Source organism: Corvus moneduloides, chromosome 21 (genome assembly GCF_009650955.1).
Source record: "Corvus moneduloides isolate bCorMon1 chromosome 21, bCorMon1.pri, whole genome shotgun sequence".
NCBI classification, from domain to species: Eukaryota; Metazoa; Chordata; class Aves; order Passeriformes; family Corvidae; genus Corvus; species Corvus moneduloides.
Genome location: NC_045496.1, coordinates 10,059,895 through 10,079,313, shown reverse-complemented (window position 1 = coordinate 10,079,313; position 19,419 = coordinate 10,059,895). Strand labels below are relative to the sequence as shown.

Sequence of the window (19,419 nt, the reverse complement as noted above, 5' to 3'; positions counted from 1 at the left end):
ACACATCCGTGGGGAGCAGCACGACCCAGCAGAGCCCTGGGGTCTGGGAGAGGCAGCTCTGCCTATTCCCGCTGGGAGGGAATTTCTGGGGAGCCTTCATCCCTCCCCTCCATTAATGATCCCGCGTTTAATTACTGCCCATTAAGGGATTGCACACTTTCAGTAGCCCCTGGCTGTCATCTGGCCCCAGCAATCCCTCCAGGATTTAGGTTCCTGGGCTGACAGACAGACAGCAACTGGCCGGAAGCCTCCCACACAAAGCATTTGTCAAGGATTTCCACAAAATTTTAAAAACCCAGTTCCAGGAAGAGTTCTGATTTCTTCAGAAATGTTGAAAAACTGGGAGGGGAAGGTATTTTTCTACTGAGCAAAGGGGAAAAAATGTAGGTATTTCCACTGTAATTTCCTTTAGAAATTTCTACCGCCACTGCTGGAATTTTTCAAAAAACATTTTTCCAGGCCCTGTGGGTTATGGGGTCACAATTTCTCCAGCTGAGTGGCCCTTGGGGAGCAAAAATTGGCCCTGGCACAGGGTGCCCAGAGAAGTTGTGGCTGCCCCTGGATCCCTGGCAGTGCCCAAAGCCAGGCTGGACACTGGGGCTTGGAGCAGCCTGGGACAGTGGAAGGTGTCCCTGCTCACGGCAGGGGTGGGATGAGCATTAATTAATGGATGATCGTTAAAAACCTTTCCAGCCCAAACCAGGGCAGAGAGAGGAGTTTCATCCCCATCAAGACAGGAGATCCCTGCATGCCAGACCTCCTTTCCCCAGGCATTGGATTTATTCCTTCACTGGGCTCACTCCCACACAGATTTTGTCCAAAACTGATGAGCCCGAGGTGCCTCCACTGTGCTCCAGTGCAGCCCAAGCTCTCCTGCTCTCGTTTCATCCTCATTTTCCCCACTGGGAGCTTTGCTCTCTCTCTCTCTCTCAGCTGCCTGGTTACTCCCAGCCCAATATTCCAAGTTCAGCTGTCCGCGAATTCAGGACTCGGCGAGCCAGAGAACAGATGGGCAGATTGAAGCATGAATGGAAACCTTTGCCATTGAGGAGCTGAAATCCCACCCCAGAGCCCTGCAGGGCAGTGAATTACCCGGCAGCAGGGGCTGGAGCAAGGCTGGCATCTGGGAAAAATCCTCCTCGTCAGGGAGGCACGAGGAGAGCTCCAGCTGTTTGCAGGGAACCTCTGCACCTGGCCAGCCCGGTAAATCTGTCCCAAACCCAGCAGCACCGACTGCCAGCACAGCAGGGTGGCTCCTCCAGGGCTATTTGCACATCCTGCCCACAGGAAATGTGCCCAGAAGGGATTAAAGCAAGGCCACGCTTCACAAATTGATGCCATCCTGAGCCTTTCAGCCCTGCAGTGAGTCAGCATCGATCCCCAAAGGGAGATTTCCGAGGAACTCTAGAAGGAAATAAAGTGCCAGGTTCAAATGCCATGTTTATCAAACTGAGGGAGAGACTCCCTTGTTTCCTACGTGATTTCAAATAAATTAGGGGCCCATCTGCTGTGCTCGGTTCCAAGAAATTAATTACTTCCAAGGGTGACGAGTTTTTACAACAAAGTAATTATCAAGCTAATAATAAAGGCAGAGGTTGGGCCTTCAACAGGAGCAGATTGCTGCCACTCCAGTGCCTGCAGCTGGGTGTTCCTGAGAATCCCTCGGGACTCCTGCCCCAGGGTCTCCAGGAGAGGGATGCAGATCAATAAATAACTGTGACATCACACTGGGCCGTGTTCAGAAGCTCCCAGACTGAGCCGGGACCCAGAGCCCCCCTGCCCTGGGCTGAGCCCCGGCGTGGGCAGCAGGGGAGGGGGACTCTGCCCCTCTGCCCACTCAGGTGAGACCCCACCTGCAGAGCTGCCCCAGCCCTGGGGCCTGGCACAGGAGAGATGTGGAACTGTTGGAGAGAGTCCAGAGGAGGCAACGGAGATACTCTGAGGGCTGGAGAAATTCCTCTGCTCTGGAGCCAGGCTGGGAGAGCTGGGGAAGAGAAGGCTCCAGGGAGGGCTCAGAGCCCCTGCCAGGGCCTAAAGGGGCTCCAGGAGAGCTGGAGAGGGACTGGGGACAAGGCATGGAGGGACAGGACACAGGGAATGGCTTCCCACTGCCAGAGGGCAGGGATGGATGGGATATTGGGAAGGAATTGTTCCCTGGGAGGGTGGGCAGGCCCTGGCACAGGGTGCCCAGAGCAGCTGGGGCTGCCCCTGGATCCCTGGCAGTGCCCAAGGCCAGGCTGGACATTGGGGCTTGGAGCAGCCTGGGACAGTGGGAGGTGGCCCTGCCATGGCAGGGAGTGGAACAAATTGGTCATTAAGTTCCTTTCCAACCCAATCCAGTCTGGGATTCCACAATTCTACGAAAAATTGTTGCTCTATATCCAACAAGGATTGGGCTGATTTAATAATAAAACAAAAGGAAACCTGACTGAGTTCAAGGGAGGAAAGGACAGGCTGAAACTCTCCTGAAGCACCTATCATCAGAAATACAGAGACCCCAGGGACAGGGAAAAGGACTTCCCATCCTGCTTTCCAGGAAAGTACCCTGGAAAGTCTGATTTTCCTCACTGGGAACCTGCTCTATTGGGAAGCTTCCAGGACATTATGCAAGCAAACCCTCATCCCCAAGCTCTCTCTTCCCCAGGGACAGGCTTCTCCAAGTGCTGCTGCAGCTGCAGCAGGCAGGGCAAGCACCAGGAGAGGTTTCTGAAGTGTCCAGATAATATTCCTGCCACTTCTAAAAATCCCCAGTGCTATGGACACAGCTCCAGCCTCGCACAGCTGAGGGTTTCTGTGCTGCCTGGAACCTCTCTCCTCAGCTGCATGATTGTTAAGGACACAGGGCTGTTCCTGTGCAGGCCAAGGGCTTTTTTCCCACAGAGCTCATGGCCAAAAAAGTGATGAATCAGGGTTTGGGGTGATTTATCTCTATTTTGGTCTCTCCTAACTGTATTTTCTATTTCTAGCATCCACTGTCATTCAGGAAAATCTTGTAGGTATCCAAGGACACCGTGACTCACACCTTGGCTCTCCCAGCTCTCATGAACAGTTTTCACTCAGATTTTGGGATCCTGGCTTGCAGCAAGTGGCTCTCTGGGAGCAGGCCCGTGACTGGGGAGAAGGAAAATGCTTGGTTTCCTGTGAGTCAGCCCAAGCACTGCAGTTTGTGTTGTCATCATTAACACATCTATGCAGTTGGCGTTACTTTAATCAACTCCATGATGTTAATGGTTTTAATAACGGTTTTAGGTGATAATTCCCTTCCTCCAGGGAGCCTCTTCCTTTGATTTGTCAGGGTTGAGTGAAACCCAGACCCTTGGAAGCCAATGATCTCCTTCGAGGAGGACCCAATGCTTCACCTCACACACGTTCTTCCCCTTCCCCTTCCCCTTCCTCTTCCTCTTCCCCTTCCCCTTCCTCTTCCTCCTGCCTGAGCTGTGCTGAGCTCTTGGTTTGCTGCTCTGCAGAGATCTGGCAGCACATCTGGTGAGCATCCAGCATGGCCAAGGAGAAGAAGGTTGGGAATGCAGGCACGGCCACCCCCAGCCAGGGGGCACAACTGGTGTGGTAGCCATGGTCCTGCTGAGGAGGAATGGCTGGAGGAGGACGTTGATGGGGGAGTGTTCTGGTTGAGGGACTTGTCAGAAAGTAGGACACACCTTAATAGACTTCTCAAGGAGTTTTGGGGAGGATTTGACTTTGAACTTCCTTTTTAAAAATAAGAAGTGGCCTACATAGGACCGAGTTTAAAATTATGCAAGTATCCCCCGGTAATGTATGGAGCAGCAGGAAACCCCAGAATAGCATCAGAGAGGGATTTGTGCCCTCAGCAGAGACCATCTGCAGAGGAGAAACTGAGCTCCTTTGGAAAATCCACGTTGGGTCCCTGGGAAAGGAGAAGCTTTTGCTGCCTTGTCAAGGACACCAGGCTGACTGCACACAGAACGTCCTGGGTGTGCTTGAGTTAAATCTCCTGCAGAGCAGGTCCTTGGCCACACCGAGGCACATCTGAGGTCCAGAGGAAGAGCGGAGGAGCTGGCCAGAGCAGGAGTGTGGAGAGAGCCCACCCAGAGCCTCTGGAGGCAGCAGGGCCAGGAGCAAAGCACCCTGAGGAGCATCCCCGGCCGGAGGAGCCTGTCCGAGCACCATCCCCGAGCCACGAGCATGTCCCGGGCATGGCCATCAGGCCAGTGGGGCAGGAATCGCTGTGGGCTGCGTTGTCTGGCCTCTCCTCCCTTTGTCCTGCCCTGGGAGGGGACAGTCCCACCCCTGGCCAGCCCAGGCACCCACTGCCCTGTGAGCACCTGCTTGGCTCCAGTTTCCCACTGAAAGGTTCCAAACTGCCCCAGAAGCTTCCCCAGGGCAGCTCTGCTCCCTGCACAGGCTCCAGGCCCCCTTTCCCAGCCACTGCCCTCCCGGGAGCCCTGGGGAATGTCCCAAGGGTGCTGCAGAACTGACTATTCCACATCCAACTGTCACATCCATGAGAGCCGGCAGAGACCAACCCCAAAACCTCCCGCAGCCCCCGGACCCTCCCTCCCTCCCTCCCACTGCCAGGGAGCCAGAGGTGCATTTTTAACCCGGCTGCTGCATCTGTGCTGCTCTCAGACTGCAGAGGATCCCCCCTCAAGGACGGGCCAAGACTGGCTTGGTTCCAAAGAAGCCTCTCCTGCCTTGTGCCTCTTACAAAATCCACCTGGAAAAACAATCCTGGGGGCGGTGCTGACACATGAGTACGTCTGCCTGCTGCAGCAGTTTGCCCCTTCCCTTTCCACGGCTGTGCTTTGGAAACCAAGCCCAGAGAGAGCCCCTCGGGGTGGCCAAAGCAAACAGCTCTGCTCAGGATACAGAAATAAATACATAAACCAGGCTGTGGGCAAATGAGCGAGGAGCATTTCTAAATACAAACCACGGGGCCTGAGCTTTCCAGTGTGCAGAGCCAACACTGCAGAGGGGCTCTGCTGGTGCTGTCAGATTTTATTGCTGATTTACAGCAGCTCTTTGTGCAGTGTGGCCCCTGCTCAGGGCTTGTGTGGGGTTGAATCCAGTGGGAAGCAAGGCATGGTCAGGATCCTTCTTCCACTCAATGCAAACCCAGCAGAGGGAATCTCAACCTTCCTCTTAGGGGGGAAAAAAATCATAATTCTAATACAAGGAATTTTTAAGATCAACCCAGCAGAGGAAATCTCAACACTCCTGTCAGGGAAAAGAAAAAAAATAATCATAATACAAGAAATGTGTAAAATCCTGGACCTGGTGTGATTTCTTTGCTTTTAACAGCTGCTGATAGAGACTTTTTGAGGCCATGGGGAGGAGCAGCCACCGTCTGCAAAACAGATCAGGAGCAAGGCTACCTTCTGTCTCTCTGATCAGGAGCAGGGGGATATTTTGGGAACACGCAGCCTGGGAAGGCAGGAAGGGAGGAGTCAGGATGGAAACATGGGGCTGACACGGATGAAGCGGAGCCCCTCTGCCCCCAAATCCTCACTGGAGTCACCCCTGGGCACCCCGGGTCAGGCCAGGGGCACCGTGGGGCTGGATGGGCTGTGGGAAGGGTGCTCCTGGGAACAGCCTGGTGTGACCTTCCCGAGCCGGAACGGGGCGATTTACGGAGCAAACGCTTTTCCAGCCAGGCCTGGAAGCCCCAGAGCAGCTTCTCCACATTTCTGGGGAAACAACAGGCCCGTGCTGAGAGGGTCCTTGGAGACAGGGGGAGGAAAACTCTCAGAACGGCTTTTTTTCCCAGAAGAACCTTCTTTTTTTTACGCCCTCCCCCCCCCCCCCATTCTGACATTGCCTTGAAAAGGGCCTGGTTTAAGAACCAACCCCCCCAAAAATGAAAATGTTTTTGTTTGAAAAGAGGATCATGTCAAGAGCAAAGCTCGTCACAGCACAGGGAGGAGATGGATTGGACCCCTCATCTCACTGGATTTGAGCCAGGGGACAGCCCAAGGACAGCAAATCAGAATTTCGTTTCTGAATCAAAATTTAGGGAGTTTGGTACAGAAAAAAAAAGTTTCTAAATGTTTCTTCTACTGAGTCAAACCTCAGGGAACTGAAACACCCAGCAGATGCACTTGGGCTCCTTAGGGCCCTCAACAGAGGTTATTGAATCACAGAATCATAGAAAGGTTTGGTTGAGAGGGACCTTAAAGCCCATCCAGTCCCACCCCTGCCATGGGCCGGGACACCTCCCACTGTCCCAGGCTGCTCCAAGCCCCAATGTCCAGCCTGGCCTTGGGCACTGCCAGGGATCCAGGGGCAGCCCCAGCTGCTCTGGGCACCCTGTGCCAGGGCCTGCCCACCCTCCCAGGGAACAATTCCTTCCCAATATCCCATCCAGCCCTGCCCTCTGGCACTGGGAAGCCATTCCCTGTGTCCTGTCCCAGGCTCTTGTCCCAAGTGTCTCTCCAGCTCTCCTGGAGCCCCTTTAAGCCCTGCAAGGGGCTCTGAGCTCTCCCTGGAGCCTTCTCCTCTCCAGGTGAGCACGCCCAGCTCTCCCAGCCTGGCTCCAGAGCAGAGGAATTTCTCTGGACTCCAGGACACCCCAGGCCTGAGCAGAAGAACAGAACCTGAAGCTGCCACAGCCTTGAACCAGGCCCTGCAGAGGAAGGGGAGAGCAGCCCCTCGTGCAGGGCAGGCCCAAAGCTGCCCTGAACACTCCCCCGTGCCTGGCCAATGACATCTTGTATTCGTGTCATTACTTAGCCCATGACTGGCTCCAAGAGCAATTTTCAGTTTCCAAATGAAGGTGTTGGAAGTGCTGCTGCCTTTTGCATGGCCATGGATGCAGGAGTGAGCACAGACAGTGGTGACACTCGAAAGGCATTTCCCAGGATGAGCAAAGGAAATGCCTCAAATGCTCGCGGTGCACTGTCAAGTGTAAAAGTGGAATGTAAAGACAGTTCTGGTGCAATTTCTAGGGACAAAAAGCTCCTCAAACTTCCTTTTGTTGCTAAGAAATAGCAAAACATGAGAATAAGCAGAGGAGCGCTGCGGAGGACACAGATGTGCAGCACAGTCCATCATCCATGGACATGCTCATGGCAGCCAGCTAAACACAGTTGTTTTCCATGTCCAAAATGATCCTTTTGTAGCACAAAAGCTCCTTGTATCACCAGTAATGTATTAACTGCTCTTTGGAGAGAATCACGGAAGACTTGGCTGAAATATTCATACTTTTATTTGTGGTTTCAGAAGTCTCAAACCATGAGGATTTCAAAGCATTTCATGTGGCTCATTACAGCTGAGCTAAGAGGGAAATCATCTATTGTCGAGCTATGTTCAAGGAAGAAGCAGCCCTAGGAAGAGCTGAAAATGTGAGAAGTGCTCCCACCATATGGTTTGCCTCCTGATGATGATTCATCACTTGCCACTAAAATTTTAATTTTCAAAGTCAGAAATTAAAGGCGGGGTGGGGGGGGAAGGCTGAATATCTGCTCCCAGGTTCTCAACCCACGTGTGTAAAACAGCAAAGTACGGTGTACATGCACTGTGTTGAGGAACACAAATTTATGATTTCCTTCTCCTGGCAAAGGGCTGAAGAATTGCAGAGGATTTGGGATCTTTTTCCTATTAAATACAAAGAAATGTGGAGGGATCCCATGGAAAAATGGCCCTCTCTTCCTGAGAGTTATCCCAGGGAATTCAGCAGGAATAGCCCGACTGAAGTTTTGTATTCTTTAATACAATACAGATGGCAAGAGAGGTGGAAAGTGCTTGGTATGCAAGTGCTGAAGGCTTTCAGTGTTCATTTTAAAATGCACAAGAATCCTTTAAAAACGAGTCTGCATTAATCTTTGCATGCCAAAATTCATCCACTGAAGCGTAAATTACAGCCAAGGAGTGACAACAAATTCCTTGGCCATAAACGCCGACCTTCTCTGAAAGAAAAACCAAACAGTGAAGAGCAGAATCAGCAGCAAAGGGTTTTGTTTGCCTGGGTGTGTTATCATCAGACACCTGACTTCCCAGGGATCTCAGCACGTGACACTCACTTAACCTGAATCAATCATTTTCTCTGAAATCCACACTGACTTCTCATCACAAACATCAGAGGAGGGGTAAGTTTTTAGAGCAGGCTTGCTGTGTATCAGACTGAGCACACACATGTTTTACAGGGGTTTAATTATGGAAGGGTCTGATTATGAAACAGTGAATCCCAGGCCTCTCTGTTGCTCCAAACCTCCTGGATCTCCTGCAGCTGTCAGGGATGAGTCCATGAGTGCCAGGTAGAAGCAGATCTGGGCAGGCTGCAATCTCCTGATAAACCCTGATTCTGCCAAAGGATGAGTCCCAAATTAACATCATTTGTCCATAGGAAGTGTTTTACGGCTTGATACAAAAATAAAAATACAAGAGGAATGGAAACCTCATTGTCATCCTGCCATGAACTTTTTAAATGAGGCATCAAAGGTTCTTCCTCCAGAGGGTGCTGGGCACTGCCCAGGCTCCCCAGGGAATGGGCACGGCCCCGAGGCTGCCAGAGCTCCAGGAGCGTTTGGACAGCGCTGCCAGGGATGCCCAGGGTGGGGCTGTTGGGGGGTCTGTGCAGGGCCAGGAGCTGCACTGGGTGATTTCTGTGGCTCCCTTCCAGCTCAGGGGGTTCTGTGATTCCATAATGGGATGAGGGCTCTTAATGCCCAGAGAACCCCTCCAAGCCTCGCTCCCTGCTGTGCCCATGGCAGATATTCCTTAAACAAGCCCAGCACCTCCAAACTGCTTTTCCCACCCCAGATCACGTTGCAGAGGGAGTAGCAACTCCACTGGGGTGAGAGGGACCTCAGAGCCCTGGCCTTGGCTGGAGCAGCTGCCACCAGCACAGACAGCCAGGGGACATTGGCTGCCCTGCGGAAAACTAACCTGGATTTGAGAAACTGATGCACCCCGCTCCCAGTGGCACCAAATCATTCCCTTGGTGCTCCTGGGGTCACAGCTCTGGCCGTGGCAGTGACATGGAGCCAGTCTCAGCTGCCACCTGGGCTGTGTGGGGCCCGTGAGATCCCCACACGGGACATCACAGAGGTGTCCCCATTGCCTGGCCCTGGTGTCCCCATTGCCTGGCCCTGGTGTCCCCATCCTGGTGTCCCCACTGCCTGGCCCTGGTGTCCCCACTGCCTGGCCCTGGTGTCCCCATTGCCTGGCCCTGGTGTCCCCACTGCCTGGCTCTGGTGTCCCCACTGCCTGGCCCTGGTGTCCCCATTGCCTGGCCCTGGTGTCCCCCACTGCCTGGCCCTGGTGTCCCCATTGCCTGGCCCTGGTGTCCCCATCCTGGTGTCCCCCACTGCCTGGCTCTCGCTGCAGGGCTGATTGGCACAAACCAGACCCAAACCCTGCTGCAGAGCAGCCGTGAGGGGCTCTTTCCTCGTCTCTCCTCGGTAATTCAATCCCAGCAGGGGCTGGCAGGGAGCCAGGCAGCTCCGGGCAGCGAGACAGGCTCCGCTCGGTTATTAACGCGTTTCTTGATCCCAACGAGTCCTTCACAAGGAAAAACACTTCCCTGCCGTGGGCCAGCATGGGGCAAACAGATTGGAGCTGCTTTTCTCCTTTGGCTTTGGTGCCTGGGCTCTTTGGCCTTGTGCCAGTGGGCAGCAGCTGGCCCCAGGCTCACCCTCAGGACGTGCAGCTCCAGCCCCTCTCCCACCTGCCTTTGGGGAGGGGGAATCAAGGGCCACCTAAATAAAGCAAATGTTAATGGGTTAAAGGGCTGAAATGGGTTATTTTTTGTTATTTTGCTTTGCTTTCTGTTGTGGTGGTGTTTTCTTGATTTTCTTTCGGTGGGCAAAGCGAGGATACAGCAGATCCTGAGTGCTCGGACGTCACCTTGTTAGAGCTGGGGAACAGAAATAATTTCAGTGACTTGGAGGGACTTTGTGTGGAATCAGTAAAAACCACAGGGAAATAGGCTCTGTTTTAATCATTTGTCCAAATTCCTGTGAGTTAAGGAGATACCAGGTACCCTGTACCCAGAGAAATATTCCTGCTGCTGTCCATAACATCAGTCCCTGGGCTTTGGCTGCCTGGGGATCTGTGCCATGCCTCCAGCAGATGTAACCTCTGTACAAGGGTGATGTTTGGTGGTTGTACTCTCCAGCTATTTCTGGAAGTGAACGCAACAGTCTTCCACTCGGATATGACTGTCTCCAGCATAAACAAATCCAGGCCAGCTTTGCACCATAGATGCACTGTCTGGAAATATCATCATGGAGGATGTTTACTTGACTCTTTCCAAATTTTTTTCTCATTCTTTGCTTTGTTTGCAGTCAAACTTTATATATATATATATATATATATATATATATATATGTACTTTTCCCAACCTAAATGTCTTCCCCCTGTCATTTCAGCATCTCTTGCTTCAGAATTTGGGGAACAGCCAACCTCCTTCCCTGGAACCAGTTTCTATTTGGGACGTGACATCTTTCCAAGTTGCCATAAAGTCGAAGTGTGTGTTCAATATATAGAACCAGCATGGAGAGCTTGGTTGGCTTTGGCATTATGGCACTGCCACAGCCATCCACGCCCACCTGTCCCTCTGTCACCTGTAGCTTCTGAGAAGTTGTTGGGATGAAATCTTCCAGGATTGGTTCAGATCAACACACGGACACTGCTGGAAGCAGCTCCGGGGGAGGTGAATCACACCCAGCCCTGGAGACCATCAAGACAAGATGAAACAGCCTCAAGTTGCTTCAGGGTAGGTTTAGTTTGGATATTAGGGGAAAATTCCCAGTGGAAAGGGTGATGAGGAATGGCAACTGTGCAGGGCAGCGATGGGGCCACCGTCCCTGGATTTAAAAGATGTGTGATGTGGCACTTGGGGACATCATTAGTGGTGGTCTTGGCAGTGCATTCCAGGGGGAATGGTTGGATTCATGATCTTACAGGCCTTTTCCAAGTTTAACTCCATGATTCTAAGAGTACCAACAGCCCCCTTGCTCAGCAGGGCTCCACTCCTGACTCTGGAAGAAGCCCCTGTACTTCAGAATCCCCTGGAAACCAGAGCTGAGGGCCACCTTTGAGCCACACCAATGTTTTTTCCACCACCCCTCTCCCCCTAAACAGCAACCAAGTGTCCTACAAACCTCTGTGTTTGCTGGGATCTGCTCCCACTAAGGAATAACCCTGCAGGGAACGAGGAGGCAGAAAAGGGACCAGGTTAATCTGGAGTGTGCCCTCCCAGCCCAGCGTCACAGCAGCGGATATGGGGATTTTTGAGCTGCTTCCTCAGAGATATTTTTAGCCACTCAAGTGACTTGTGGCAATTCCCCGAGGCCAGAGTGATTCACAGGGTTTGACTGAGCTGGATTGCTCCCTGGGAAGGGAGCGTCATCCCACTGAAATCAGGAGCTGCTTTCAAAGGCGTAAGGACTGTGAAAAATGGAGCAGGATTTCCAGAATGAGGTTTTTGGCTCTGGCTAAACTGGAGCTGTGGAATTTTCAGATTATTATATCATGATGGGGAGGGATCTTTTTGTTCTGATGTTGGTGAGAGGCAGTGGTTGATCTCATAGGCTGGGGGCAGGCAGTGTGCAGAGTAAGACTGAGCCATGGAAATTCCCTCTTCCCTCAGTCCTCAGCAGCTTTTAACCCTGCCCTGGGCACCATCTCACATTTTTATCCTGCCTTCCTCCCCTGCAGCCTCTTCTCCATCAGTGTCCATCAGTCGCCCTCCTCCAGACCCCCAGCCCATTATCTCTGATGTGTTGGCCTTCCAGAGCCTTTTTCAAGCTCTTCTTGCAGTCAGGTGGCCTTTGGCAGGATTTGTGAAGTTCAGCAGCCCAAAGGTGGTGGGGAACAGGACATTTTCCCTGACCCTGCCCATCTGGCTGCCCCTTCCCACAGGTACCCCTTAGATCGTGTCCAAGAACTGCTTCTCTCTAGACTGACAAAGGCAGAGGAAGGAACCTCGCTCCAATCCGTGCAGAGATGAGATGAGGTCGATTCACAATAAAGGTCCTTCCTCTTTCTCACCCCTTTACTTAGGAAACCTTTCCTAAAGGGAGTTGAATGTGGGTTTGGAAGAATGTTTTGATGTTCCTCTGGAAGAGAGGAGAGAAGGTTTCCTGCCCAGCTTGGTGAGTTGGCAGTAGCTGTCCAGCCTGTCCAGCAGCTCCTTCCAGAGAGCATCCTCTGGACAGCAAAGATGGGAGTGGTCAGGGAGGGCAAGAGCAGCACAAGCAGTGACCAGAGAAGCTCCCTCTCTCACCAGCCCCCACAGAACAGAGTCAGGAGTGCTGCTGCCAACAGCTGTGAGAGCCCCATAGGAAGAGGGGAGGAATCAGGGGGCTCCTGGCAGGAAGAGCCAACAAAAGATGGAAAAGATCTGGAGGCAGAGAGGGCAAGGGAAGACAGGCCTTGGTCGGACCTGTCTGGATGGCTTCAGGCTCTGGAAGCTGTGTCTTTGGGCTGCTCCTCGGGGCTGAGGCAGCAGCCAGACTTCCAGGCTCAGTCCTCAATTTCCCCGGTCATGTGGCATCTGCTGGGCTCCTGACATCCCTCAGCAGCAGGGCTCTGTGGGCAGATAATGCCTGGCTGCTCGTTAGAGATTGTCCTGGATACAGGGCAGTTCTTGATCCCCCCTGAGGTATTTCTGCCATGGACAGGAGCCAGTGGGATCATGTGCTCGGGATTCAGTTCCCAGCTCCTGCCGTCACAGGCCTGGGCACAGCACACAGGCTCCAGGAGTTATTTACAGCAAACCAGCCAAGCCCTCTGGCAGAGCAGCTGCTGGGTGCCAGCACCAAAGGCGAGTGCTGAGGCCAGGAGCTTCCTGCCTGTGACCAGCACAGCTACAAAAGCAGCTTCTTCAAGCCCTGTCTTGTTTGCCTGGGACTCAGCCTTAGTCCACCCTCGCAGAGCAGAGAAGAGACAGTGACCACACTGCTTGGTCTGCTCCGCTGTGAACGCAGAATCGCAGAACTCCTGAGCTGGAAGGGCCCACCAGGATCAGTGAACCCCTGGCCCTGACAGACACCCCAACAGTCCCATCCCAGGCATCCCAAAGCTCAGGCCCAGCACAAGGACCCAGTGAAACCCCTTCCTGTGAGCTCAGCCCTGGCTCTGCTCCCCCACTGCAGCACGGCTGGGGTGCTTTTATCTTTATGCTTTTCTAATTGTGCTTTATTGCCTCCAGAAACCCCAGGGAAAAGGGGCTGTTTGTCATTACAACACTCCCAGTTGGTGCCTTATGATACCCAACATTCACACCCTTTCCTGGGGATAACAGTGCTGATGTTTTATGGATATTAAAGTGTCTGGGGGAAGCCTTGGCATTCGTGGATTTACTGCAGCAGAGTGAGGACAGGCCAGTGCCTGGCACTCACAGCTGGATCTCTCAGCAGAGTGGGGTTATTTGGGTTGTGATGGCACAGAAAAATTTGTCCTCATGACTCTGGATCCATAAAGAAAACATCAATGGACAGAAGTAAATCACTGCTGGAATTGTCTCCTTGCTCCCAAAACAGAGGTGTAAAATATTGAAAGCACTGGGAAGTTTGCATTTTCTCTTTCCCTGCGCCCATGCTGGAGTGGCACCAAACATTTACACCCAGGATCCTATCCAGGCCCTGCTGCCCTTGCATGGCCTCTGTCCCATGCTCCTGGGACTCCTCTCCAGGCCCACTGCTTCCAGTCCTGATGGAAAAAGTTGGGAAACAGGGCTGTGGGAAACTGATGGGGATTTATCACATCCTCCTCGCCGCTGCTGTTCCCACCCAGCACTGGACACCCCCAGGCTCTCTGGGGGTGAGAAGGTCTCTGGGCATCCCATGTCCCTGCATGGCCTCAGCTGGCAGTGGTGACGTGCCCAGGCTGTACCAGGGGCACTGCCCCTCCTCACCCACCCCCTTCTGTGCCCCCTCAGCCCCAAGAGTCACCCCTGGCTCAGCTCTGCCTCAGCTTCCCCACAGCTGCCAAGACCTCCAGCTCCTCTAGAAAGTGCTGGGCTTTGTCTCTCCTCGTTCCTGCACCTCTGGGCAGCCCCTGGACTTGTTCCTGGTGCCAGACAGGGCCAGCAAAGCAACACCCTCTGTGCCCTGCAGTGAGGCAGCCCCAGCCCAGCCTGCTTTGGCCCTGGCACCCACGGGCTCACACCTGAGCTAAAATCCTTCCAGGAGGCTTTCACAGAGGGAATCCAAGCTCCTGAGTGAGAGCAGAGCTCCCTGGCCCTGTGCTGCAGCTCAGCTGCTCCTCAAGGTGCTCTCGCACCCCAGTTCTGCACTTGGGCTCCCAGCTGGGCACAGTTTGTGTCTCTCTCTCTCTCCAGATCAGGCAGCCAGGGCCTGCCAGGGCTGCAGGAGAGGCCCAGGCCCTGATTTTGGGGATTGCTGTGCCCACAGGGATGGAGTGACTCACAGTCTGGCAGCCAGCTGGGAAGTTCCCATGAACATAAGCCAGGCTGATGGAGCAAGCAGATATCTATTCCCAAGAGTCCATCAGGAGCAACACATCCACAAGTGCTATAAAGAGACAGAGAAGCAAAAGCAAACCAGACCTGGGCCTGCCAAGATGAGCCAAAGGCTTCTCTCACTCTCCTCTGTCCCCTGGCCAAGTGTCCTGTGCAGGCTCTTGGCACTCAAGCTCCCAGCCACAGGGCAGGACCCGGGGCTGAGATTGCTCCCTTGCCTTTGGGTAACTTCCTTTCCCAGAGATGGGGCTGAAGGAAGATCCAGGAACGTTTACCCACTTCTCCACAGGGTATCACATTTCCTGGATTAATCAGCAGATATTCCTAGCACTGCTCCCTGTCCCCACACATCTGGCTGTGGACTCAATCACTGGACAGACACACTGGAAACATCCCTCTCCCCCGACTGACCCCGACATTCCTGCTGCTCCACCACAGACCTTCCCCACCTTCCATGAAAACCTCCTTAATTCGGCAGCCACGCTCAGTGAGCTCTTGCAAGACTGCCCCAGAAGGCTCCTAGAGTGCTGTGACAGCCATCACCCCCCCTGGGGACACTGGGGGCAGAGCCTCTGGCCTTTACCCTGCCCTGGGAGAGCTGCAGTGGCACAGCTGCTGTGTCACTGCACAGAAATGACGCTTCACCGAGTGCTATGGAGCTGCCAGGGACAGCCCCGGCCCCAGCCGTGGCCAGGGGACACCTTATCCCTCTGGGAGTCTGTGGGGCCAGAAGTGCAGTGTGAAAGGCTCCAACCTCCTTTCCAATCCGAAAGAGCTTCCAGCACCATCCTCCTCTGTGCGAGTTCCTCAGGCTGTGCATGTGCTGAGTGAAGAACATTTGCCCTCCTTCGTTTTAACTTTTTTGCCCAATGATTCCCTCCCTCTCCTGTCTGAACCAGAGGGACCAAGCAATGTTGCTGGTACCCCACAGATCAGCCCCACCTTGATTAGAACCTCTCCAGCTCTCCCTGTGTCAAACCACAGCCTCTTTATCTGGAGAACACCCAGAGCAGCAGCCTGGGGTGGGAGTCGGGTGCTTGGCCCTGGGCCCCCATTGCTGTTCCAGACACATCAGGGCAGCTAAAGCAGCCAGGACACATCCCAGAGCTCCTGCAGACCTGATCAGGAGATGGAAGTTGGGTAGAACCACCCAGGCCATCTCTGCAGGCACTGGGGGCCAATGTTTATGTGCTAAGGCCCAGAATTGGGGCCACCAGCCTGGGCCACTGGAAATCCTCAAGCCTGGAAGCTGCAGGAGAGGCAGCTGATGGGGTTTTGGATCCTACAAAGGGTGTTCCCCTCACACACAGGGAGGGATACCTGAGCTCTCAGCCCTCCCTGCAGGATGTTTGGTCTCCGTGCCATCACCCCAGCCCTCCCCCCTGGACATGGAAGTGCAGAGCATTTTCCTGTCTGCAGAGGTGGCCTCTTGCCAGGCTCTCGGTGCAAGGATTTGTTGCTCTGCTCCCCCAAGGACTCAGCAGTGGTAATTTTCCTGCCCTGATCTTATTTCCCACCTGGTATTTGGCATTTCTCTGCACAGCTTCCTCCTCAGCTGGGGATGAAGGTCAGCCAAGACAGCAGGAGCTGAGAGAGACGGAACAGAAACATCTCAGGGTGAGACAGTCTGGCACAAGGGCACACTCAGCACCAGCATCCCACAGGAAATACACATTGTCCTTGTCCTCAGGGCCGTGGGTCACCCTACCCCAGCCAGGAGGGGGCTCTGGGCAGGATGACCACCAGGACTGACACAGGAACCTCCAGGCAAGGGCTCAGGCAGCCAAAATCAGAGCCCCAAGGCAGGGGACGAGTCAGGCCTCCCCCACTTCCACACAGCCCCCTGAGAGGCTCCAGACAGGGGACATTGGAACCAGGACTGGGGGAAAAAAGGGTTCTGGAGTAGCACTGGAGCACCTGAGTCACCATCCCAGCTCTCTGATGGGAAACAGCTGCTCATCCAGGGATGAGTGGCCACAGGATTTGTGCCAGAGGCGGAGGTTTCATCCCTTGGGCTCAGCCCTCTCGCACCTCCAGCCACTTTCCTGAAAGTTGGTGTCCCTTTGGGAGGAAAACAAGAAGAACCTCACCTCTTTCTGGAGCCAGCCTGGCAGCTTTGAGTCCGGCAGGGTGATTCCTGTGGGTTTTACTGGGAGGGTGGTTTTAGGGTGGGCTGGAAGCTGAGAAGCAGCATGGTGGTGCTGGGACCTGCGGCTCCAGCGCTGCCCAGGGACAGCAGCTCTTTGTCTGCCCCAATCAAAGGATGTTTACCCAGCCTGGGGGTGATCACTTGATTGGAAATCACATCCCCAGAGCCTCAGTCATGCTCATCTGCCTGCCAGCCCTCCCCACCTCCTCCAGAGCCCTGACCACATCTGAGGCTCCCAGAACAGCACAGGACTGAGCAGATGCCAGCAGATAACAAGTCAGGCCCTGCTTGAATCCTTGGTGCTCTCTCCTGTTCCTCCAGCCACAGGGGCAGGACCAGCTCTCCCTGGAGTTTTCACACAGACATCGTGAGGAAGGAGAACTGTCACTGACCCAAACAGCTCATGGCAGGAGCAGCTTCACCAGCACGTGGAAAATGCCCAGAGAAGTTGGATGACACAGCTGGGGACTCCCCTGAGAGCTGGTCCTGAGCCTCACCAGGGAGTCTGAAGTCTGCCTGTTCCTCAAGCCCATGTCAAGTCAGACATGACCATGATCCGCCACAGCCCAAAAAACCACATTTTTGGCATGTAAATAAATGAAAACCCTGATTTTATCATCCTGCCTGGCTGCCTTGCTGGTTCCAAGGTGCATTCTTTCCCAGGAAACACCCAGGAAGGCAGCTCTGGACACCAGCACTGGGCTGAGGAGGAGGCTGGGTGCTGCAGAAAGTTGTCACTGCTGCAGACATTTGAGCATCCCTCCAACTGCAGCAGTCAGCTGTCAGAGCAATCACAAGGAGCTGGAAAGTTCCTGTAGCAGGGTGAATGGAGCTGTTATCACACAGTTAAGGATTGATGAGAAGACTTTGGTTTGCACTTTAACAGCCCCTCTCATCTGCAGAGCTCAGAACACTTGAAAATGTTTATAAATAAGCCCCACATCTCTTCAGAGGAGACTTTATTCCCCTTTTAATGCTGGCCAAGTGCACGGGCAAGAGCTGAGTAGCTCAGCAGAGATCTGAGTTTGATGCTGGGAGCAGAGACCCCCCCTCCTGCTGCTCTGGCTCCTGTGGCAAAGAGCCAAATCTTCACGACATCTTGATGCCAGACCCAGGGCTGATAAAAAGGGCGTCTCCAGACAAGGTCCCTGGTGTTCCTCACCCCTAAACCCTTTTATCAGATGTCTTCATCTCGTGTTGCTGCCTGAGCCATTCCCAATGAGCAAACCTCCCTCGTGAGGTGCAGGAAAGAAACCCACATCCCAAAACCTCCAGCTAACCCAGGCAAGCCAGCACAGACACAGAGATTTCACCTGCCCTGAGCATGGCTGCTCTCTGGTTTCCCAAAACCCCGTCTGCTTCAACAGAAGTGTCCCAAAAACCTCTTTAGCTGTCCCAGTGTTTAGGACATGTGCTGATGACACCTCGCTGGGGGTTTGATCACTGTGTGGGCCGTTTGCTCAAGAGTCAGACTCGCTGATCCTTGTGGGTCCCTTCCAGCTCAGGATAATGAAGTGTGGGAGCAGAGCAGCCCCCGTGGGTGGCAGTGGGGCAGGAGGTCCTGGCCTCCATCAGCCCTCTCCTGGCCACTGTCCCTGTGCCACCCACAGCACCCACCCAGCCTCCTCTGGCTCCTCTTCCTGCAGAGCCCAAACTTCCCCAGATCCCATCTGGGCACATCCCCCCAAACCTCCGAGCCCAATCCCTTGGGATGGATGGGATCCGACCCACAGGCTCTGTCCTCTCGCAGCTGCCCAGGGAGGAACAGACCCCGGGACAGAGGAAACTCAGCCTCCTGTCCCGGGAGCCTTTCCTGCCCTTCCCAGAATGGTCGCGTTGTTCTGCAGCCCCTTGTCTGCCCAGCCCTCATTAACTCCTTTTCTGCAGCCTCGTTAGTGCGGGGGATCAATGGGGCGATTGTTCCCCCGCGCCCTCAGTGAAGGGGGATTTTGTTTATTAAAAAGTCATGCTGCTGCTGAGGAGCTCCTCGGAGCCAAAAATAACTGAGGCTGCGATTGTTTCCTCGCTGCTCCCTTATCTGCTCCGCAGGACTCGCGGGCAGAGCCGCAGCCGGAGCAGATGCAGCTCCTGCTAAAAATACCTTGGAGCGAGGAGCAGCAGACGCCGGCGGGGCTGTGAAGGGCATTGACGAAGCTCTCGGACACGCAGGGCCACCGGACACGCAGGGCCACCAGCCACGCTGGACAGGGGCTCCAGGTGTTGGCTGAGGGTGCCAGGGGGTGTCCCTCCCTTGCCTCTGGGCGCATTTCAGCCCCCCTGAGGTGCTCTCTGGAGATTTCCTTTGGGAAGGGAGCAGAGGGCAGGAATCCACAGGCAGGGAGACTCCAAAAGGGGCTGGGATGAGCACAGGGTCTCCCCAGAGCCCGGCATTCCGTGGTCTCTGGGGGTTGTTCAGGGCTCCCTGCAGACGGGGAGCAGAGCCCCAGGGATCCAAGCCCCAAGGCAGCAACAGCCAGCCAAGGAGGCTGCATCAGCCACAGCTTTGGTTGGCTCTCCCAGAGCCCTCAGACAAAATGTTTGTGTCATCCGAACAAACAACCCCGATGCTTTTCCTGCTGCTGGGATGCAGGGTGGGCACTCGGAGGACACACACACAGAGCCTTCCTTGTGCCACCTCTTCCATCCACCCAACCCTGGGAATCTTTTTGCTTCCCAGAGAGTCTCCTGGCATGAGGTCCAGCGTTTCCTGACCACCAGCCCAACCCCACCCCCAGCCCTCCTGGCACCAGTGGTGGGGAGCTGTGTGCCAGCCCTGCTCCACAGCCGTGCTCCATCCTGGCAGCAGGGACAACAGGGAACCAGGTGAGCAGCAGCTCCAAGCAGGTCCCAGAGGTGCCCTTCACCC

General features: G+C 54.3%; 1 long non-coding RNA gene across 3 annotated transcripts; it reads right to left on the bottom strand.

Moving 5' to 3' along the window:
- Positions 1-981: 981 nt before the first annotated feature.
- Positions 982-16,637, bottom strand: LOC116454333. 3 transcript variants are annotated; one of them, XR_004244067.1, is made up of 3 exons: positions 16,495-16,637; positions 15,922-15,991; positions 982-1,404 (listed from the first exon to the last, which is right to left on the bottom strand). It is a non-coding gene; the product is annotated as an uncharacterized LOC116454333 (long non-coding RNA). The 3 variants fall into 3 exon arrangements; XR_004244066.1 differs by lacking the exon at positions 982-1,404 and adding an exon at positions 7,166-8,278; XR_004244068.1 differs by lacking the exon at positions 982-1,404 and adding an exon at positions 9,710-9,832.
- Positions 16,638-19,419: the final 2,782 nt, after the last annotated feature.